Genomic DNA, 24,994 nt, shown 5'->3' on the forward strand with positions numbered 1-24,994 from the left:
AAAAAAAAAAAAAAAAAGAAATATACCTTGAGGGTTGTAATAGTCCAAAGAAACACCAAGATTTAAGCTGGAAATACTGTTTTTAATAGAAAAAAAATTATAAATCACATACATTTCACAGGAACAGAAAAAAAAAATAGACAAATAAAAGGGACTGAGAAAGGCTGATTAAGCAATGCCTAACACTAATTTCTAATATAACTTGATTTCCTGAACTAGATTCTAAAATGCTATGATTGGCCGGGCGTGGTGGCACACGCTTGTAATCACAGCACTAAGGAGGCTGAGGCAGGAGAATTGTTGCAAGTTCGAGACCAGCCTGGGCTACCAAAGGGAGTTCAAGGCCAGCCTAAACTGCATAGTAAGAGCCTGTCTCAAAAAAGACAAATAAATAAATAAAAAAAAATAAAGTGCTATGATTGAGGTGGGCCCAGGCACTTGGGAGGATGAGTGGTGGGAGGACAGTAAGTTCAAGACCACCTTGGGCATCACAGCAAGATCCTGTCTCTAACACAAAGCAAAACAAAGAAAATAAAATATATAACAAAGAGAAAGCCTATTCTGAAAAATACTGTGTCAGCTTATCAATGAAGTAAGTGAATTCAGTTTTAGGATATAAAATAAAATATCTATAAATGCATTACTATCACTCAGCAACTGTACTCCAAGTAACAGTACTCCACAGGCCGCTGTGGAAACATGGGGTTCACATTAACCTCTGTCAATGATAAGACCAGTTATGCACAAAGTACAATAATTAAGTATGCCCCAGCATTGGATAAGGGTAGAAAGAGAGCCAAGCCATTTGGCACATGCCTATGGGCCCAGTTACTCAGGATGCTGAGGTGGAAAATCACTTGAGCCAAGAGTTTGAGGTTAGCCTAGGTCACATAACAGGACTCTGTCTCTTAAAAAATAAACTGTTTAAAAGTTAACAACATGAGCCAGGTGTGGTGGTGCACACCTGTAATCCCAGCACTCGGGAGGCTGAGGCAGGAGGATCCTTGAGAGTTCGAGGCCAGCCTCGGCTTCAAAGTGAGCTCAAAGTCAGCCTGAACTGCGCATAGTGAGACCCTGTCTCAAAAAGACCAAAAAAAAAAAGTTAACAACATGAGCAGATGCACACCTATAATTCCAGTTACTTAGGAAGCTGAGGCAGGAGGATCACAAGTTTAAACCCAGCCTGAGCAACTTAGCAACTCAGTGAAACCCTTGACTCAAAATGCAAAAAATAAAAAGGACTGGGCATGTAGCTCAGGGTGCTAGGTTCAACGCCTAGTACCACTCCCACACAAGAGAAGTTAGTATAAAGAGGCTGCTCAGCTGTGCAAAGCCACTTGAAACACAAAAAACACATTCTAATCATTTCCTTAAAGAACTATATCTTAAAATATTTTGCCTTACCAAAGCTGTGTTTAATGCCAGTGCCAAACTGTCCTTAACCCTGAAATGGCTTAAACTATTCACTGTCAATTGTACACATCATTAAAAAGCAAGGAGTATCTCTAACATATAGCCTGCTTACATGTCAGGAATAGGGTGGGTAACTCCTTGTAAAGGTATTTCAGACACATCCAGAACAGCAGAAGCTAATTTACGCTATAGTTGGACTATGTGGGAAGGAGCCAGTTAAACCATTAGTCCATGTGCCCTTCTCGTCTCATCTCTTCTCGTCCTTCTCTTCTTTTTGCAGGGCTGGGGATCAAACTCAGGTCTTCTGCATGCTAGGTAAGCGCTCTACCACTAAATTATACAACCCCAGCCCATTAACTTACTGTGTGATTATATCAAAGTCTTACTTAAAATTAATGTATTTAAAACTGGGCATACCTATAATCCCAGCACTCTGGGAGGCTGAGGCAGGAAGATGACAAGTTTGCACAGCTTGAGCAACTTAACACCTTACTGAAACCCCGTCTCAAAAAAATTCAAACAAAGGGTTGGGGGTGTAGCTCAGTGCAAAGGCCCCAGGTCAATACAAAATAGTTAACACACACGAAAGGGAACAGTAAACAAACAAATAAATGAATGTATTTTTTAAAGAACTAAGGTTCTACTGTAAAGTGACTTTTGGAAAGTGACTTGTTAATACCAGGGACCCGGACCCTGCAGGAGCAGAATGGACAGGCCAAATGATATGCAAACTTCTCATAGGTAAGTTAGTAACAATGGGGCTGGGGCCGGGCATATAGCTCAGCAGCACAACACCCGCCTGGCAAGTGCAAGGTCCTGAGTTCGATTCCCAGTAACAAAAAAAGAACAGTGGAGCTGAGGGAGTCACTCCCATTCCTCCATTTAATTCTGAACAGTACGTTACAGTTGGTTATTCCTGCTTTCACTGTCCTAGGAGAGGTAGAAAATAAAGTAGCAAAACCCCAGGAGATCCCCAATGCTCTGATCTCATCTTCTGGTCACCTCTATGCTACTCTCACCTCATTACAGATTCATAAATATGCATTACATGTCATAAATATGATTAAGATCAGAGTGAATTCTGGGATGAGCCTGCCGAGCTGGGAGCCCCTCAGCACCCCGTCAGTGATTCCGGTCAATCTCACGTACAGATTCAGTGGGAGCACCTAGGCCGAGGTACATATCCTTTCAATTGTGGAAGCCTCATTTATCAGCTTTGTGTTGCTCTGTTGCTGTTGCTACTTTTGTGTGCACTGACCTGTGTATAGTGCTTTTCGGTCACCTCAACACCTTTCTTGCTCCGCGCTGTATCTTTTGTTGGCACAGACTTTCCCTGAGAACAATTTCCAGCGATCTTCAATAAATGTAACTGCTTCCTACCTACTAGTGAGTGTACAGTTGGCAATTCTTTCTTGTCATACACAAGAGCCTGGACAGAGTATACTGGCCCGCTTCCTAGCAACAAAAAGTCTTAGAACTAAGGGAGAACAAAATAATTTGATCTTTAAGGACAGATGTTAAATTTTACCTTTCATGTGATTCAACAATAAGGGCATTCTTTAATAAATGCTGCTGGAAAAACTGGCTGTGCACATGTTGAATATTAAAACTGAACCCGTATCTTTCATCATGCACTAAACCCAATCAATCAAAGATCTAATATTAAAACAATCATTAAATCTGCTGGAAGAGAGAAAACGAAAACTCTTAAAGACACTGGTATAGGCAAAGACTTTATGAATAAAACCCCGATCATACAGAAACTATCACAAAGAATGAATAACTGGGATCTCATCTTATTAAAAAGCTTCTGACAGCAAGAGAAACCACCATGTGAACAAACAAGCCACGGTATGGGAAAAAAATGTTTGCCAGCTGTTCCTCAGGCAAAGGACCACTAGCTAGAACATATAAAGAACTAAAAAAATCAGACCCCTCAAATTTAAAAGATCCAGGGCAAAAATGGGCATCTGAGATGCCCATCTGAGAATACAGACTTCTCAGATAAAGAAATACAAATGGCAAATAAATGTATGAAAAAATGTTCAATATTACTAGTCATTCAAGAGGTGCAAATAAAAACAACACTGAGATTCCATTTCACCCCAGAAAGAATGGCCATCATCAAGAAGTCAATGAATAACAAATGCTAGTGGGGCTGTTGGGAAAAAGGAACGCTTCTCCACTGTTAGTGGGAGTGTAAACTGGTGTAACCACTGTGGAAATCAGTGTGGAGAGTCCTCAAAAATCTAAGACTAGAGGTTCCATTTGACCCAGTCATTCTCCTCCTGGTATCTTCCCAAAAGAATTAATAGCATCATACCACAGTGATATGTACACACCTATGCTTATAGCAGCACAGTCTGTAATAGCCTAGTCTTGGAAACAACCCAAGTGCTCATCAACTGACGAATGGATACAGAAGATGTGGGGTTTTTATACAATGAAGCAGTACTGTGCCATAAAGGAGGATACACTTCAGACATTTACAGGAACATGGATGCACCTTGAATCCATACTCTTTAAGTGAAATAAACTGGACATTCATGTGTAAAAATAGTATTGTTTCTCTGGTGTGAGAAACAGAAAGTGTAAATAAGGACCAAAATGTATAATAGGTATTGTGACGTAGGTGGAAAATGTTCAAATGAGGAGGGGGAAAGGGGAAAAAAAAGAGGAAAAAGTAAAAGAGAGAGAGAGAAAACAAGGAAAACATGGAAACAAAGTCTTGTAAATGGGGAGGGGAGGAGGGGTTGAAGAGAGAGTAGGGGAATGGGAGAAAAAAAACCCAAGTTACATTATGTACACATACAAATTCTCTATGATGAATACGATCATTATGTGTATCTAAACTGTACCAATAAAATCTTTCTTTCTTTCTTTCTTTCTTTCTTTCTTTCTTTCTTACTTATTTATTTATTTATTTATTTATTTATTTATTTTTGGTCTTTCTGAGACAGGGTCTCACTATGTAGTTCAGGCTGGTCTTGAGCTCACTTTGTATCCCAGGCTGGTCTCAAACTTACAATGATCCTCCTGCCTTAGGCTCCCTAGTGCTGAGATTACAGGCGTGTGCCACTACACCTGGCATAAAATCTAATTTTAAAAAAATAAGGTGTACATATATAATGTATAATCACCACAGTGTACCTGTATAATATTTTGTGAGGGAAACCACCAGGCCATTTATTTATGAGTACACATTCAGCACCCAGCATAGTATGTATGTATGTATTTATTGGTCTTTTTGAGACAGGGTCCATCTATGCAGTTCAGGCAGGCCTTGAGCTCACTTTGTAGCCCAGGCTGTTCTCATACTCACAACAATCCTCCTGCCTCAGCCTCCCGAGTGCTGGGATTACAGGCATGCGCCACCACTCCCGGTTTAGTATTTATTATTAACAAGAAGTTAACACCTATTTAATAACATTTCCTTTTATTGTTATTGTGGAAAGTGACATCTCATAGGAATGCAATAAATCTTCGTCAAATCAATGAAAATGTACTTCATACTCTTTGCTCCTTCAAAACAAGCACACTGACAAACAAGGGGTTCAGGTTACAGAGATTATACAATTAATACTGAGGTACATCCAGAACTCACACCTAATACCTTTTAGTCTCAAATGGATTGGCAGTGATGGCAAGTTCACACTAACCAAAATATGGGCTATTAGCTCTTACAGTGTATTCCAAATTCCAGATTCACTAGGAGGGCTCTTACAAGTCAGTCAGTCATTTTTTTTTTTTTTTTTTTTTGGTTTTTCTCCGGTACCGGGAACCGAACTCACAACCTTGCGCTTGCCAGGCAGGCGCTTTGCCACTGAGCTAAATCCCCAGCCCCACAAGTCAGTCATTCTAACTTAAAAGTTATACTGTCAACCAAGTAACCAAGAAAATACTAGTTTATCATTGCCTCCAAGTTTGAGAAACAGTACGTTCACAGAAAGCCGACAAGAATGTGACACTCTTAGTATTATACAATATAAAGTAAGATTGAGGCATTCTTACAAATACCAAGCAAATGCAAAAAGAAAACAAAATGCTTCAAGCAAATGCAAAAAGAAAACAAAAAGACAGGGGCTGGGGATTTAGCTCAGCGGCAAAAGCGCTTGCCTGGCAAGCGCAAGGGCATGAGTTCGGTTCCTGGTACCAGAGAAAAACCAAAAAAAAAACAAAAAGACAAAGAAATTTTTTCAGTCAATATAGAAGCACTACCATAAAACATTATAGAACAAGAGCAGGGGAAAAAAAATCAAACTGTATTTTATCCACATGCCTGGAGGCTGTCAACAGTGATTGTTAAGTAGCAGAAAAGGTGCTCTTGACCAAACCAATAATGGAAAAGTATAATCAAAAGACAAATTGTGTTCATAATATATATGCCCTAAAATCTCCTAGAATGAAACAAAAGAAATTGGGATAAGGAGTGGGGTAGAGGAAGAAAGTATATGTCTTACAACCTTTTAAACCAGTTTAACATTTTTCTTTCTCTTCGTGTGTGTGTGTGTGTGTGTGTGTGTGTGTGTGTGTGAGAGAGAGAGAGAGAGAGAGAGAGAGAGAGAGAGACAGGGTCTCACTATGTAGTTCAGGCTGGCCTTAAACTCACTATGCAGGCTGGTTTTGAACTCAAGGCAATCGTCCTGCCCCAGTCTTCCTGGCCTTATTTTCCTCCTTTTTGATACAGGCTCTTGCTATGTAATTCAGGCTGCCTCTGATTTGACTGTGCAGCTAGTTGAAGGCTCGCCTTACACTCACGGCAATCTTCCTGCTTCTCAAATGCTGGGATTATAGACAACATCGGGCTCTTTTTCCTATTTTTACAATAAGTACATGTTTATGAGTTTTCACTTGTCATTTTATATACATTACATGGAATTTTGCCACTAATTTTATTCACCTAATATTTATCATTATACTTCAAGTTATCTCGTTACCTTCAGCCTCTAGCAAACTCTCATGTACTTGTTAGTTTTCAAAGACCTTACATACTAATGAGTAGATGCAAATCTACACTGCATTCTCAAATTTCTATCTCATATAAAATAAAGTTACATACAAATAGAATCCACCCTCTGGAAAAGTGAAAATCTTCCAATAGTGGTAAATCTACTCACAATGTCCAATATTAAAAAAGCAAGACATAGTAATATGTTATTGAGAAATGGGGACGTTAGCTAGGCATGGAAGCGCATGCCTGTAATCTCAGCATTTGGGGGTCTGAGGCAGGGGGATCGTCCCAAATTCAAGGCCAGCCTGAGCTACCCATGAGTTCAAGGCCAGCCTGAACTACAGAGACCTTGTCTCAAACAAAATAAAACAAAACTCCAATAAACGAACAAAAAACCAACTAACCAACCACCCATGGGGAGTTAATATCAAGGAACTCTTGCTAAAATTCAAAGTCCCTGCCTCTGCAGATGAAGCAAAAAGACAGAGAGGAGGGAAGTGTTACATGTAAACCTAGCAAACACGTAGATCTTTACATGCTAAAGAAGTAAAGGGATGCAACATACTCTCAACTGGTTCAAGAAAAAAATAATGCTCAGTGTATATGCGTGTGGAGAGAGACGGGGAGGAAACGGGTGAGAATGAATTTTCCTGGATCAGTTGGGAGTCTGTTGCAGAACTGATGTCTGTACTATTTAATAGCTCATTATTTCTTTAAAACAGGAACATTCTTGCCAAGCATGGTAGCACATGCCCGTAATCCTAGCAGTCGGAAGGCTGAAGCAGGAGGATCACTGCAAGTTTGAGGCCAACATGGGCTATAAAGTGAATTGAACGTCAGTATAAACTGCGTAAAACCCTGCCTCAAAAAGACAACACACAAGAACATTCTCTTACATAACTACAGCATAATTATTAAAATCAGGAAACTGATACTATAATCTAGTCTACAACTTTATTGAGATTTTACCATTTATTCTTATGATGTGCTTTATAGTAAAAGGAACATTCTATCTCTTTAGTCTCAGAAAACAAACCAAGCTGGGTACGGTGGGGCACGCCTGTAACCCCAGCACTCTGGGAGGCTGAGGCATAAGGACTGCAAATTCCAGGCCAGCATGGCAATTCAGTTCAGAGTGGCCCTGTATCAAAATAAAATAATAGTAGTTGTTGGTGGTGGTGGGGGTCCCTGGAGATGTAGCTCAGTGTGAAAGCCGAGGATTCAATCTCCAGTGCTGCCAACAATAAAGTTGTAATTGCACTGTAGAATGACTTACAAGGCATGATTGTGAATAAAGGTTTCAAAACTCCCACAAAAGGATAGAGCAGCAATATAATGATGCAACACTGGCTAAGTAATTGTTGGGAAACAGGCTCACATTTCTGAGATCACATAAGCATGATTTCCTTGAGCAGATAAACACACTCCAGCTGAATGTCAGCACGTCAGAACTACTCACCTGGTGGACGGTTCGGAAAACTATTTTAAAGGCTTAATATCTGCTACGAATCGCTCATTATTCTTCAGCAATCAAAGAACTATTATGAGGCTGTTGCATTAAATGAACCCCATTCATTTCTAAGTGGTATGCTCTGCTGTCCCTTAAATCAGTTCTGCTGATGCTGTCTTTTCTTGGAATTTTACTGAAATGTACTAGCCTCTCCCTACTGCATACCACACATGCTAGAGAATAGTTTGGAGCTTTGTACAAATCACACTCTAAACACAGGTTTCCAAAACTACTTCCCCAAGCAGGGGCTTCTAAAACTTAGGGAGTCCACATATTTTCTGCAATCAGGAAAACTTCCCTCAATTTTGTCAATAAGTAACTCATGTAAAATGGACTGAAAGGTGCTTCCAAAGCTAGCTGTAAAAACAAACTAATAGTTGGACGTGACAAGCTCCCTGTTCAAAACCCCCAAAGGAAGACCTTCAAGTAAGCGTGGACAGGAGCAGCCAGGCGAGTAGCGTTCTGTGCACCCTGGGCACTGATGTCTGCAGGGGAGTAACTGCCCTCACTTGCCACCCACACCACCTGTAGCACCTGCCCATCTAGATAAGCGTCAGGGTGTAACCAAGAGATGCAGAGTCAGGAGGCTGGAGTTCCAGAGCAGCTGTGCCGCAGTTCTGCTTCTTCATCTCAGCTTTCTTGCACCTCTAACACGTCCTCAGCTTACGCGGTGCTGTCCCTCCCTCTGCCCCCTGCCATGAGCTCACTCTACTTTTGCAGCACACTGCACTGCAGAGGCAGCCCTTTCTCTGGGACTACTCCTGTGGCCACACCTATGCTTTATGACCTTACTTTTTTAGCCATGACTGATTGATATGGGGTAGATAACTTTGCCAAAAGGAACGTCACAACCTTCTCTCATGGGGATTTTGTTTCAATGGGGAGAATCTGGATGTTGATAGGTGGGCATGTGAATTATAAACCTTATCAAAGTTTACATACCTGAAATGTACATTTTTTATTGTAAAAACAAGTATTTATTGCAAACTTTATATGTTTTCAATAAAATTTTATATGAGCACATGTAGTAGTTCCCCTGTAAAATAGTCTTTAATATTCTTTTACACGAAAGGACAGAAATAGAAAAAACACCATATGCTTTGAGAAAATGAAACCAAGACATTAAAATATTAATAAACAAATATCTCTAGAAATTATAGTCCCCAACCACCACTTAACATTTTGATGTACATCATAGTGTATAAATTATATATATAGGGAAGGGTTACAATTTTACATAAACGAAATCATACTACAGTTTTTCTGGTCAGTCAATATAGGTGAATTTCATTCCTTTTTTGTCATTCCTTTTTTTTTAAGGTACCAGGAATCGAACTCAGGACCTTGTGCTTGCCAGGCAGGCATTTGTGCCACTGAGCCATATCCCTGGCCCGTCTGTCATTCCTTTTTTGTTCTGTTTTGTTTTTTCGGATAGAGGCTTGCTGTGTAGTTAGGCTGGCCTTGAACTCACTATGTAGCCCAGGTTTGCCTTGAGCTTGTGGCAATCCTCCTCCCTCAGCTGCCCGAGTGTTGGAATTACAGGCATGTGCGACCATGCCCAGCTGGCAAATATCATTAAGAGGGTGTGTGGAGTTAGAAGGATCCAGAACAGCAAAAACCATCCTGGACTACAAGAGCAAAGCAAGAGGTATCATGATCCCTGATTTCAAGTTATATTATAAAACAACAATAATAAAAGAGTATGATCCTGGTACAAAACAGACATGTGGATAAATGAATAGAATAGAGGATGCAGAAACAATCCCAGGCACATTCAGCTATCAAATCTTTAACAAAGGGGACAAGAACATATGCTGGAGGAAAATTAGCTGCTTTAACAAATGGCCGTGCAAAAACTGGCTATACACAAGCAGAGGACTGAATCTAGATCTGTATCTCTCACCATCCACTAAATTAAAATAAAAATGGATTCAAGACCTAAATATTAAAACAGAAACCTGCTGGAAGATGAAATAGGTAAAACTCTTGAAGTCATAGGTGTAGGCACAAACTTTCTGAACAGAATCCCAATTGCCCAAGAATAACATTAAGAATCAACAAATAGGATTTTTATTAAATAAAAAAGCTTCTGACAGCAAAGGAAACAACCAATACAGGAAATACTTTACAGGATGTGAAAAAGCTTTTACCAGTCAGGTATGCCAACACTTGGGAGAGTGAGGCAGGAAGACTGCCTTGAATCTGAGATCTGCCTGGACTCCATGGTGAATTCAAGGCCAGACCGGATTGCATAGCAAGACCGTGTCTCAAAACAAAAAGTAAAACGAAATAAAACCAAAAAGAAAAAAAGTTTTTGCCAGCTACTTACTTCTCAGACAGAGTACTAATATCTAGAATATATACAGAAGTCAAAAAAATTAGACCTCCCTTCTAAATAAAAGACCCAGTCTAAAAACGGGCAACTGAAATGAATAAACACTTCTCAAATGAAGAGGTACAAATGGCAAACAAATACATAAAAGAATGTTTAACATCACTGGCCATTACAGAAATGCAAATTAGAACAACACTGAGATTCCACCTTACTCTAGAAAAAGATGACAACATCCAAAAATTAAATAGCAACAAATGCTGGTGAGGCTGCAGAGGGGAAAAGGGACCCTTCTGTATTGTTGATGGGAATGTAAACTAGCACAACACTATGGAAACAGTATGGAGACTCATCGAAAAACTAAAACTAGAAAATCCATTTGACCCAGCTATTCCCCTTCTAGGTATCCTCCCGAAAGAGTTAAAGACATCAGACTATAGTGATACGGGCACACCCATGTCTCAAACAGCACAATTCCTAACAGCTAAATCTTGGAAGTGGCCCATATGTCCATCAAGAGATGAGTGGATAAAGAAAATGTGGTATTTACACACAGTGGAGTACTACTCTACTATAAAGGATAAATGTGAGACATTTGTAGGAAAAATAGATGCTCCTTGAGACCATAATGGTAAGTGAAATAAATCAGACAAACAAGCTTAAATGTCACATGATTTCCTTTATATGAAAAATCCAAAATATAAATAAGAACAAAAAAAAGAATAGAAAACAGGGAGATAGATCTTTGGCAAATGGGCAGGGGGGAAAAGATGGACAGAGAGGGTAGGGACAGGAGGGGAAGGGAATGTAAAAAGAATTAAGACGTGTTACATATGTGTACCCACTGCCCATGATGAATGTAATCACTATGTACTACAAACATGTACTTAAACATTTTTTAAAAAGGGAGTGCACAGATTCCACAATATGGATATATGGAGTAATTATGAATCACCACTTGTAACATTTAGGTTTTTCCCTATATAATCAGCATTAATTCTTTTTTTTTCTTTTTGAGACTGTCTAGTTTTCAACTCAAGAGCCTCAAAATCTTTCTGCCTCAGCCTCCTGAGTGGTAGGGTTACAGGCATGTGCCCAAAACTGGGCCCACTGATCATGGACTGGGACCTCCAAAGCTGAACCAAAATGAACTTTTCCTCTTCAAAATAAATAATTTGAGGAAGATTTAAAGATACTTTTAAAGGATTGCTGATTCCTGAAGTACAACGGTCTAAGCATAACTGTTTCAAACCTCATCTTTTTTTTTTTTTTTTTTTTTTTTAAGACAGGGTCTCACTATGCAGTTCAGGCTAGCCTGAGCTCACTTTGTAGCCCAGGCCAGTCTCGAACTCGCAATGATCCTCCTGCCTCAGGCTCCAAGTGCTGGGATTATAGGGCGTGCACCACTATGCCCAGCAAAATGATCTTAGAGACAATGTAATTATAGACAAATTCTCCCTCCAAATGTCTGTCTCTCTCTCTCACTTCCTCATCCTTTCCTTGTTAACAAACTGATTGTAAAATTCATGAAGAAAAGCAGAAGTTCAAGAAGAATGAAGGCAGTCCTGAAGACAAATAAGGTGAAAGAATCAACTTTATTAACAAGACTGACTTAATTAATAAGACTGACCTATAGCAATCTGGACACATGATTTTGATCAAACAACAAAGAAAGGGAAAAAAACAGAAAACTCAGAAAAGTACACTCGGAGTACGGAATATGACAGATAATAATGGTAGCGTTTCAGATTACTGAGGAACAGAATACCTTTTTGGTGCTGAAACAAGTGGCGACTCTCCTTGAAGGAGGAGCAATTGTCTCCATGATGGCTGAATCTGCCCCTATTGCCATGTATTGATATGCGCAGAGCGGTCTAGCACTTTTCCTTATGGCTTCAATTGGCTTTAAGCAATGCACATCAGTCCAGCCAAGGTGCCCACGTATAATCTTTAAAGCAAAGACAACAGGAAGTGCTTCCCCGCCCCTATATCTCCCAAAATAAAATGTGTGCGATGGAGCTCTGTGCTCCGCACTGTCCACTGGGATGGAGCCTCAAGTTAAGAGGCTATGACTTCCCAGGGCATAAAAGATGACATATCAGAGCTGAAGCATTGACCCCAAAACATTAGATACTACCTCAGTTGTGTTATGCAGATTACTCTTTCTGCATATCCATCTCTCTGCATATTGCAGAGGTGATTTCAGACCTCCTACCTAGCCCAGCTCACAGCACTTACCTACATCCCACCATTCTCACACTCTCTCATTCTCAAGCCACTCCTTTCTTTATAAATTAATAAAACCTGGGTTTGGCCTTGGGTCGAGGCCTTTGTTCCAGTTAGCCATTAACATAGCTGGACTTAGGACCCCTTGGCTCCCCATAACTACAAATATGCTTTAGTGTCTTCATTCTCGCCATGGGTTGCACCGGAAGTGGTAGACTGGAATTAAATCACTAGCATTCCAATGACTTTCATGGGATTACAAATATAATTTCCTGGGCTGAGACGAGGACCAGGAAGGGCTCTCTGTAGTTTTCCATGTGGGGAAAAAAAAAAAAAAGAAAAAAAAAAACAGATCTTCCCTGAATACCATTCTATAAATCAATTCTAGGTTGTTAAATAACCAAATGTTAAAAACAAAAAACTGAAAACTGAAGCATACATTAGAAACCTTTGTGACCTTGGACTACAGAATGATTTTCCTAAAACCAGAAAAGCATCCGAACGTATGAGGTAAAGTTGATAAATTCAAATGTATAAGATACCCATACACAATAGCATCAAAAATATACTTATTAAAAACAATAAAAGAAATACAATATTTCACTGAAAACTACAAAGCATTGCTGAAAGAAATTAAGGATGATCTAAATAAATGGAAAGACTTCTGATGTTCAGGGATTGGAAAACAGTTTAATAAGACAGAAAAACCTCTCAAATTGACCTACACAAAATCCTGGCTATTTATTTTTTAGAGACCTGAACAAACTAACCTAAACTTCATATGGAAAAGAAAGAACTAAGTTAGAGCACCCACTTTCCAACTTCAAAATGACTATAAAACCACAGTAATCAAGACAGTGTGGGGGCTGGGGATTTAGCTCAGCGGCAAAAGCGCCTGCTTGGCAAGCGCAAGGTCGTGAGTTCGGTTCCCGGTACCGGAGAAAACCCCCCTCACCAAAAAAAAAAAAAAAAGACAGTGTGCTAGTGGCGTAAGGACAGGCATATAATAATCAACAGGATAAAGTTGATTAAAGTCCAGAAATAAACCCTGACATTTACGACTGAGTTTGGACAGGCATGCCAAGATAATTCAAGGAGGAAACAAAGGTTTTTACAAGAAATGGTACAGGGATAATGGATGTCCACATTGAAAAGAACTAATTGGACCCACAGCCTTACAAAATTAACTTGAAATGGGCTGAGGATGTACAGCACTTGCCTGGCATGTATGTGTGAAGCCTTGGTTGTGATCCCCAGCACTGAAAACAAAACAACCTAATCTAAGAGATAAAACTTTGAAAACATAAAAAAATAGTAAAGCTTTATGATCTTTGATTCCTCAAAATACAAGTAAAGGAAAAATGGATACACTGGAGTACATCAAAATTAAAAACTTTCATGCCTCAAAGGACAACATCATGAAAGTGAAAAGAGTAACATAAGGAATAAGTCCTAAAGCATGCAGGATAATACTACACTGTGGCTATGTGTTTACATAATAAAAGTATTTTTTAAATGCCTGAAAATAACAAATCTAGAGTTTATGCCTCTAGGAGGTAGAAAAATAGCATTTCATCATGGCAGACTTCTTAAAAAAGACTGGAGAACTACTGAAACATAAATCAGATCATGGTACTGCCCTGCGTGGCTTCCTAGCACAACAAGCACAAGATGTGTACAGGCTGGGCTTACAGAGCCCCATATGCTCTGACTCCTCCCATACATTTCCGACTTCACACCCTGCCAGGTCACCCTACTCCACCCAAGCAAACTTACCTGTCCTGGAGCTTTGGCCCTTAGTTCCCTTAGCCTTGCAATCTGTTTCCCTTCATTCTCTTTCCTACTCCATGTCAGTCTTTACTCATACCTTACTTCCTTCAGAGATTGACCCTAGCCACCCACTAAAGTACTCTCTTTCTGTAATTTTTTGTTTTTGTTATTGTTTGAGACAAGGTCTCACTATACTGTGCTGGCTGGTCTCAAGCTTGTGACCTCAAGTGATCATTCTGCCTTAGCTTCTCAAGTTACAGGCACATATTCCCACTTCTGGCTCCTAATTTTTTTTTTTTTCTGATTGTAACACTTTTAACTCTCTGACATGACATAATACTCTACATCTATTTGCTTATTTAGTGTCTGCCTTTCTCACCAGAATATAACACGCAAAATTTCTCTAGTCCTCAGATCATGTCTAGCTCAGTAAGAATTAGAAGAACAAATGATAAATTAGTAACTTCAGTGACCAGGCATGGTGGCAGTTCGCCCATAATCCCAGTACTTGGGAGGCTGAGACAGGTGAGTTCAAAGCCAGCCTGGGGCTACAAAGTAGAGTTAAAGGCCAGCCTGAACTACATAGTGAGGCCCTGTCTCAAAGACAAAATAAAAACAAAAAACTTTAGTATTGGGCTAGGGATACAGCTCAGCAATACAGCACCTGCTTGGCAAACACAAGGTCGTGAGTTTGATTGAAAACTGAACACAATAAGCTAATTGTTTATTTTTGGTACAGCTAGCTATTAAATACATGTATTTGTAATTCTTTTTTTTTTTTTTTTTTGGTACTGAGAATCGAACTCAGGACCTTGTGCTTGCCAGACAGGTGCTTGTGCCGCTGAGCTATATCTCCGGCTGTAACTCTTATTTTTTTGTGTTAAAGTATGATATATGAATCTGCTGGCTGACAAAAGCTAGCTCCCTAAAATGTTATCGACATACACAAGAAATGCATGATGGTGGTACATGTATCATTAAACTAACAGAGTCTAAATTTTAGTGCTTCAAGGTTTATAGGAGGTTAAAAAATAGTAGGAGCTTACTGAATGTCCTTAGGAGTTGGGGATGATGGCTTGAGACTAGGAAGAGGCCATCACAGACCCTGACGGTCTAGAAATGACAGGCAGTCCCTGGCATATCTCCCAGCCTTCCCATTAGGTCTTTTTAGGAGCAGCAAGGCCAGTGACTTCTGCAAGCTTACCCTCATTGTCTTACCAAGGGTTTAGGCAGTGACACTCTGTCTGGTGCTACGAAGGAAGAAGAAAACTACAAGCACTGATTTATTTCTGTGCCCGTCTTTTCTCGCACTGATTCTTGAAGTGAGAAAGTGGGTTATGATACTAGTTAGATTATAAGACTTATATGCTGGGACCCCTGTGGTGGATGCAAGGTAATATATTGACGGCCTCTTTTACAATCCTTGCTTTTCTGTGGACAAAGAGGCAAGTTATCGTCAGCACAGCTAAATTAGTTGTTGTTAAACGTCATTTCCTAAAAGCAGACATCTTAGGAGAAAACACTTTCTTAAGCAGAGGAAACTCATATAACCATTTATTTCAATCCAAATTTAGCTAATAATATGAACAGCAAAAAGAGCTAATTATGTGAACAGTAAAAATGAGCAGAAAAGACGAGTATAAAACTCTAATATTAAGCTGCTGATGATTTTTAAGCATTCAGATTAAGTTGAAGTACCTCTGAAAGAATTAAAGAAAAATGTGACTCAAAGGAAATCTCAAGAATATGATTAAGAAATGACAATAAGTGAAAAATGTAGCCAGGTGTGTTGGCGCATGCCTGTAAACCCAGCACTTGAGAGGCTGAGGCAGGAGGATCATTACAAGTTCGAGACCAGCCTGAACTACAAAGTGAGCTCAAGGCCAGCCTGAACTCCATAGCATGATCCTGTCTCAAAAAGACAAAAAAAAAAGGAGGGGGGGAAGAAAAAGAAAAATGTAAAAAACTAGGTTCTAATCCCAACTTTGATATCTAACTTTTTGTAACTACAAATTGTTTAATATGCTTTCCTTGATTTTGTCATTTAGCCAAGTGAACAGAAAGAGGAAAAACTTTGATAATCACTTGTAAAAGAAAAGCTTAGACTTTGTGTGCATTTTTCATCTTGCATATACTGTACATCTCTTCAGACAGTACTCATTAGAACAGTTTCTTAGCTGGGTGTAGTAGCACATGCTTATAACCCAGCACTCAGGAGGCTGAGGCAAAAGGATCACAGTGCATTCAAGGCCAGTCTGAACTGCATGGCAAGATCTTGTCTTCAACCCATACCCCCCCCCCGCAAAAGTTTCCTTATTCTATTTTGTCTCAAAAATCATGTTATTATTTACATCTATTTTTCTTAAAAGAAAAAAAAGGCTGCCTAATTCTTAAGACAAGAATTATCTCTGTGTGTCTTGTCTTTCGAGACAGGGACTCATTATGTTGTACAGGCTGGCTTTGAACTCATTCTACAGCCCACAGTGGGCTCGAATTCCTCACAATCTCCTGTCTTCTGGGATTACAGACGTACACCACCACGCCCCACAAGAACTATCTCTTATTTGTATCATCAAATAGGGTGCAGTTCTTGATATATAAAAATTAAATATTAGAGGGATTTTTTTCAAAAACATGAAATAATTATGATGATTTTGAGTTTCTCTGTGTACTACTTCTATGGGTCCCAAGGAGAAGCTCTGATGTCTGAAAATTATCTTTGCAGTTCTGAAAACATTAAAAAATTAAACATGAGAAATCTTCACTTTTGAGTTTATTAAGTTAAAGCAAGGGAAGATCAAGTTGAGAGAGATTTCCCAAGGCTGTTAGTGCCGAAGTAATAAGGTCAATCTACACTAGATACTATGCCTTCCCTCCCGCATCTTTCACTCACAGTCCCTCCCTCCTAGGAAAACAGAAGTTTCTACACTGTCTGTAAAAGACCTTCAGAGACTGAAGTCAATGTTGTTCGCACCTTCTGCTCTCTTAGGCAGATACACTGAGGGGTGGGCTGTGCTGGGTGAGGGGTTCTGGGCTGGTCTGGCTCAAGGTTTTGGTGAACTCTGTCCACTGCAGTGACCACTGCTATAAAATGGTACGAAGAAAAGCTCTAACTAAATTTCTTCCCTAAATAGTTTTTCTGAAACTTTGTTTTAACTGATTACTTCCTCTTTACGATTTTTCTTCTCACAAAAGAGCACTGTTTAGTGGTTATGAGCTTGTTCACTGTAGTCTGACATTCTTAGAGGACATTTTTTTTTTTTTTTTGTCTTTTTTGAGACAGGGTCTCACTATGTAGCTCAGGCTGGCTTTGAACTCACTTTATAGCCCAGGCTGGTCTTGAACTCACAACGATCCACCTGCCTCAGCCTCCCGAGTGCTGGGATTATAGGCATAGGCCACATGCCCAGCTTGTCTACTTATAATTTTGAACAAGGTGATCCTTACCTTAGATAAGATAGTAAGCAGTGTTTTCTTGTTTTTTGTTTGTTTGTTTTTTTTTTTTTTTGCAGTACCAGGAATTGAACTCACAACCCTGTGCTTGCCGGGAAGGTCTTATGCCACTGAGCTATACCCCCAGCCCCAGTAAGCAGTGTTCTAAATGAACAAAATTGGTAAAGTTGGAAAACATTTTTAAAATGTCTTGGAGCCCTGAAAGTTTACAGGCTATGCCAACATAAACATCCAATGATGATGTAAAAAAAAATAAATTCTAAGAGATTTTAATATAGAATCTACCTGCTGGCACTTTCAGTTGTGATTAATAGAAAAGACTAACAAAACTAAGCGAAAAAGATGATATACTGAAAAGATGATAGGCCGCAAAGGGGAGGAGAGAGAACTGATGAGCAAGTAGGTCTCAAAAAAGGGAGGAACTAGCGAGTTCCTAGAACCCCAGTGGCAGTGTGTGAACCTTTCCTTCTAGGACTCAGCTGTACGATGCCCTCTAGTCTCTCATCCATTAAAACTTAAATGCCCCAAAGGAGGGCTTTTGGGTTCCATTTTATCAATGTTTCTACTCAGTGTCAATCAAACATAGCCAAGGAATGCAGTCACAAAGTACAACTGTGACCACCAGGAGCCCCCTCAGCACATCAGTCCCAGAAGAGGGAAATTCAGTAGATGCAAACCCAGCTCCACATACATGGGCAGAGCAGAGGGAGGGACAGCACCGCGTAAGCTGAGGACGTGTTAGAGGTGCAAGAAAGCTGAGATGAAGAAGCAGAACTGCGGCACAGCTGCTCTGGAACTCCAGCCTCCTGACTCTGCATCTCTTGGTTACACCCTGACGCTTATCTAGATGGGCAGGTGCTACAGGTGGTGTGGGTGGCAAGTGAGGGCAGTTACTCCCCTGCAGACATCAGTGCCCAGGGTGCACAGAACGCTACTCGCCTGGCTGCTCCTGTCCACGCTTACTTGAAGGTCTTCCTTTGGGGGTTTTGAACAGGGAGCTTGTCACGTCCAACTATTAGTTTGTTTTTACAGCTAGCTTTGGAAGCACCTTTCAGTCCATTTTACATGAGTTACTTTTTTTTTTTTCCCCCCTCCGGTACCGGGAACTGAACTCACGACCTTGCGCTTGCCAGGCAGGCGCTTTTGCCACTGAGCTAAATTCCCAGCCCCTACATGAATTACTTATTGACAAAATTGAGGGAAGTTTTCCTGATTGCAGAAAATATGTGGACTCCCTACGTTTTAGAAGCCCCTGCTTGGGGAAGCAGTTTTGGAAACCCATGTTTAGAGTGTGATTTGTACAAAGCTCCAAACGATTCTCTAGCATGTGTGGTATGCAGTAGGGAGAGGTTAGTACATTTCAGTAAAATTCCAAGAAAAGGCTAGCCTCTATAAACAACTCTCAAGAGATGAAACCTATTGTCACCCTATCTATGTATCTATCTACCTACCTATCTACTGGCACTGCTGGGGACTGAATCCAAGGCCTTTGCACTGAGCCACATCCCAGCCTTTTTTTTGAGACAGAATCTCACCAACTCACTAAAGTGCCCAAGCTGGGGGTGAACTTTCAGACCTCTTGCTTCAGCCTCCCAGGGTGCTGGGATTATAGGTGTGCATTCCCATACCTCACCTCCTACTACTGAATTTCAAGTCTCAAAAGTTACCCATAGGGGCTGGGAAGATAGCTCAGCAGCACAGTACCTGCCTGGCAAGCGCAAGGTCCTGAGTCTGATTCCCGGTACCAAAAAAAAAAAAAGTTACCCATAAATGCAATTGCATAGTAGAGTCAGACAAATCTGAATACACCCCAGGCTTTTATAATTTAGTAACTGCTGCCGCTAAGCCAGTTATATACTGGACTTCAGCCTTCTTACTTGTACAATGGGGATACTATTTACCTAGCAAGGCTCTTGTGACGATTAGATAAAGAAGCTAGGAGAGAGCCTGGCACAGAGTATATACTCAGTATATGGTACCCTATTACTATTCTTGGTTTCTCACACTGCCCAAAGATATTTATCTTTCCTAATGAAACAGCCTTCATTTCCCTGGGCTTTCCTACGCTACTTCCTCCCAATTACGTTTTCACAATCAGTGTGCTTCAACAACTTGTATTTGCCTGTGCCTTCTCCCAAAAACATTACAATTACACACCTCTTCGTTAGCTTTACTCTCTTCTATCTACTTACTCTACTCCCATGGTTTCAACTACCATTCCTTTTACACCTCCTGAGCTCCTGTTACATACTAAGCACAGTGTAAATAGTAAAATCTCAAATGTTTGCTTTAGGAGCTTACTAATTAGGCAGCAAAATGCTTATTCAGCTGGGCATGGTTGGGCACGAAGAATCACTGTGAGTTCGAGGCCAGCCTGGGCTACATAGTGAGACTTTGTCTCAAAAAAAAAAAGATGCTTACTTAGATTAATTCAAGATCATTATATTTAACAGGTCAGTACTTTATTCAATAGTTCCAAAATCTTTCCAGATCACAAAAATTGTTGAACATTTTCACCAACCTCAATGTGTACCTCTGAAGTAAGGCTGGATCATACCCATAGTACAACTGTGTTATCTCCCTGTACTCAGAAATTATCACCTGGCAATGGTGGCATCGGTCTATAATCCAAGCACTTGGATGGCTGAGAAAGGAGGAACATCGTGAGTTCAAGGCCAGCCTGAACTACAAAGTGACACCATGTCTCAAAAAACAAAAACAAGAAAGATGACTGATTTACAAAGACCACATTAAAAAATGAATCCTCCTGGTACATATATATAATAGAATACTATGGATCATTATGTTAAATTAAATAAGTTAGGTACAGAAAGACAAACTCCATATGATCTCTTTTTTTTGGTAGTGGGAATCGAACTCAGGACCTTGCACTTGCCAGGCAAGCGCTATGCCAATGAGCTATACCCCCAATGGATGAGATGGCCAGTGGGAGCCGGGTACTTCAGTTTTGGCAGCTAAAATTACTCTTTTTTTGTTTTTGTTTTTCTTTAGGTACTGGGAATTGAACTCAGGACCTTGTGCTTGCCAGGCAGACACTTATGCTGCTGAGCTATATCCCCAGCCCCCTGATCTCATTTACATGTGAAATCTAAAAAAACGGATCTCACAGAAGTTGAGAGTAAAGCGGTGGTTATACCAGAGGCTGGGGAGGGAGAGGCAACAGAGAAAGCTTTATCAATGGATGCTAAAGTACAGTTAAGCTAGGAGCAAGAGGTTTTGGTGGCCACTAAACAGTAGGATGACTATATTATAATAACAATAATTACTGCATATTTCAGAAAGCTAGAAGAAAGGATTTTGAAAATTATCACCATGAAGAAATTATAAATGTTGGAGGAGACAGATATGTGTAGCCTGATTTAAGCATTACATAGTACTCCACTAATATGTACAATTTTTATATTTTTATGTACCAGTTAATTTAAAAAAACAAACCCCCACCTAATATAAGGATTATCACAATGTTTTAAGACCCTACAGTACATATGTATTGCTTCTACAATCAAGGATAAAAATTATTTTAAGAGAAAAGGAAAAAATAGCTGCCTCAAACTTCGTAATAGTCTTGAAAATAGTCTCAGACAGAAACTAAATTTTCTGAGATGAAATAGATCAAGAGCAAAGGGTTTTCTTAATCATCACAAGTTGCAAATTATATTATAGAAGCCTTAGAAACTGTTCAGAAGGCAACTGACTTTTAAGACCTCAAACCATTTATTTAATCAAGCAAGGCACACCCACTCCGCATGCAAACACTGTCTCTACCCATCCCTCTCAATTGCCCATTCTACCAATAAACACTACTTTCTTTCAAAAGCTGAATCTAATTGAATCAACCAATTAATTCTCTTGCTCAGAGCACTACAAGCTTCTAGGGCACCTGGACCCACCCTAAAAAGTGGGCAGTATGCCCTCTCTGAACATCCAAGTTTTAAGATACTACCCTAAGAACAGTGTTATCTATTCTCATTTAAAATATTCTTATTAAAGAGAATTCCTGAGTACAACAAACAACTGCAATCTTTCTGATCTAGCTAATAAAAATAAAATGTTCTTTCTCCTTGAACAAAGGCATCTGACACAAAAATCTTATCCAAAAGCTTGGAAGTACTGTAGTTGCGACATTTTTCTACAAAGCCTTGAGGCCTTCAAGATGTCTCATCAGGCCCTGTCAAACCTGAAGCGGCACATGGTGGCCATTCTGGATACTCCTGCTGTTTCTGTCTTATAAACAAACTTCTCCTTTTCCCCAACTACTATATTAAATCCCCCATGACTGTTTCCCTTCATTGGAAACAAAAATCAGATATTAGAGCCACAGGAAAAAATTCTTGGTGATTAAACCCACTGAATAATGCAACTCACTGCTGAGAAATTTCCTGCAAAACCTCTGAAAGTCTTTACAAACAGGACAGAATCCTCTATCAAGACTAGTTTTGGCCAGGCATGGTGGCACACGCCTGTGATCCCAGCACTCAGAAGGCTGAGGGAGGAGGATCACTGCAAGTTCGAGACTAGCCTGCGCTACAAAGTGAGCTCAAAGCCAGCCTGAACTGCACAGGAGACCCTGTTCCAAAAAAAAAAAAAAAAAAAAAGGTTAGCTTTAAAAGGGGGGTGTGGTGGTGCATGGCTGTAATCCCAGCACTTGGGAGGCTGAGGCAGTAGGATGGCTGCAAGTTAGAAGCCAGTTTGGGCTACAAAGTTAGTTCAAGGCCATCCTGAACTGCATAGCAAGACCCTGTCTCAAAAGAGACCAAAAAAAAAAAAAGGTTTTAATAAACTCCTACAAAAACAGAAGCCCCTAAAATTTTTTTTCAATTGTAACTCTGCCAAAGTTCCCTAAGGCTAACTGTCACCTTTTACCTCAAATATAGGCTACCCTCCTTCCACTCAAATGTTGAGAGCAAAAAGTACTACTTCATTGCTCAGAAAGGGGTCTACTGTCATCACTGAGCAGTCTATGTCATAACTTCCTACCAAAACATCTATTTTATCAAGCTCAACTCCAATCCAAGAATTGCTGTTAGCACATACGTTCAACTTTCAAACTCAGAAACACTATTGAAAATGTGTGAGAACCTTCCAAGTTCTAACTTCGCTCCTGTATATTAAGACAAAGGCTGAAATAACGCGAGACATAAATCTACATCTCAACCATGTACACTCTTGTGTTTCAGTAAAAATAACATGCCTAACACCTTATATGTATTCAGAGGCATAACTGGCATCACTCCCCCCTGCATGAAGGGAAAGGAGTGGCAGAGGTTGGAATAGTAGCACATCTCATTAACAAAAGTAACTTTTTAGCCTGGTGTGGTGGCACGTGCCTGTAATCTCAGCACTTGGGATTTTGGAAGGCTGAAGCAGGAGGACTGCTGTGAGTTCCAGGCCATCTTGAGCTATATAGTAGGTTTATGGCCAGGCTGAACTACACAGTGAGACCTTCTCTCAACAACTTTTTTTTTGGCACCAGGAATCAAACTCTGGATCTTGTGCTTGCCAGGCAGCAACCGTACTGACCCAAAAACAACTTTTTAAAAAGATACTCTCTTGCTGTCATGAAGTTACCAAAATCTGTCTTTTGCATGAGGAAAAAACAAAACCAAAACTCAAATGTCCCTCTATATGTCTGCCCAAATCTACAGATCTGAAGTCTTTGTTTTAAAAAGCTTAATGAAAAACAGTTTTCACGAAGAGAGGTTTCAGGCCTTAGAGCATTCTATTAGACCATTCTGCCAAATGCCACCCATGTGCCTTGAGTGAAACTGTTTACCCAATTATGTTACAAAAAAATCAGCCAGATGTTACAGTCATAGATTTTTAAATTTCATTTTAATAATATGGCATTTCCTCATCAGTTGGCAAGCTCTGAAGAAGCATCATGCCTATAATGGCTACCCTGATAGATTTTAGGAGGAACTTGATCTACTACTTAATCAGAATACAACTCCTATGACTGAAAAATACAATGAAACACAAAGCATCTCTAACATGTGACCAGCTTTCCCTTGACTTCCTTTTTTCCACCTAAAAGCCATACTTCACTCATTCACCTACCATCATCACATTCCCGTTATATCCTGTACCACAACAATTTTATCTTATCAGAGATTCTTCCCCCACTTATAATGAGCTCATTATTATATGTCCTCTCTTACAATTATGTCTTAAAAAGTGAAAACCAACCTTTTGAATCTGTGTAAGTTTTTTGCCTTATTTGTATTATAACTTATACCTCCCGGGCAGATGAAGACTCATGTAGTTTCCCAAAACTCTCTAGTCTAATAGCTCACCAGACCTGCAGAAATGCTTTACTTTCTGTTTCTTATCAAGCCAGCAGGCCTAGCCATCACAGTCACTGGTATGGAGAGGAGGCTGCCAGACATTTATATTAAAGCCAATTTAAGATCACCGTCCTAGCCAGGTGTGGTGGTGCCTACAATTCCATCCCTTAGGGAGGCTGGAACAGGAGGACCGCACGTTTAAGTCCTGCCTGGGCAATTTAGCAAGATCCTATCTTAACGTAACAGGTCTGGGGATGTAGCTCCGTGATAAGAGTTCAATCCGCAGTACTACCCCGCCCCCCAAAAAAGCACCGTTTTAGCAAACCTGTAACGGTTACACTCCTACTAAAGGGAACAAGGCAGTTAAAATTTAAAAAAAAGGTTTTCCTTAATATCTGAACAAGACTTAAAAGTATTAAAGTCAATTATCATAACAGTCTCTTCCAGCAACACTGATCTCACATCTTTTAAGCAGTTTATCTTTTAAAACACATAGCCAGTCCAGAGATTTGGAAGGCTGACAATCAGTATATCTTCAATCAGAACTACTGAAATATTTCACAACTGCCTAAACTTGGCCGATGATTCACTTTTGGCCAACTGGTACACAGCCTCAACGCAAGTTACAACAACTCCGTGTGACAGCACTGCTGCCCAGAAGGACCCCCACTTCCGCCTGGGGCGCGCGAGCAGGGTCTCCCCACGGGCAGAAAGGGCAAGGGGACAACGTTCTCCTTCGAGGGACCGGCCGGTCAGCCGCCGGACGGACGGCACAACGTCCCGCTCGGGGAGGGCGTCCAGAAGGCGGCAGGAAGAGCCGGCGTGTTTCCACCCGGCCCCGCTTCTCAAGTTTCGTAGCTCGCAAGCCCCCAGGGTGGTGTTCCGCGAATCGCCGTGCTTTCGCCGAGGCGGTCACCCCGAGGGCTTGAGAAGGGGCCCTCGCGAGGAAAAACGGAAAACCAGGCGTCCTCGGGCGGCGCCTGCTGGGGTCCGAAGGGGCACTGACCGCCGCCCCGGGCCGCGGCCCGCCCTCC

The 24,994-nt window shown here is 40.5% G+C and overlaps 1 protein-coding gene across 1 annotated transcript in view; it reads right to left on the minus strand.

Annotated features, from left to right (window-relative positions):
- Positions 1 to 24,994, minus strand: part of Sptlc2 (serine palmitoyltransferase, long chain base subunit 2) — a 106,104-nt gene that overhangs the window by 80,530 nt on the left and 580 nt on the right. The gene's annotated exons all lie outside the window — the stretch shown is intronic.

The sequence above is a fragment of the Chinchilla lanigera genome, unplaced genomic scaffold (genome assembly GCF_000276665.1).
Source record: "Chinchilla lanigera isolate Chin_1 unplaced genomic scaffold, ChiLan1.0 scaffold00037, whole genome shotgun sequence".
Taxonomy (NCBI): Eukaryota; Metazoa; Chordata; class Mammalia; order Rodentia; family Chinchillidae; genus Chinchilla; species Chinchilla lanigera.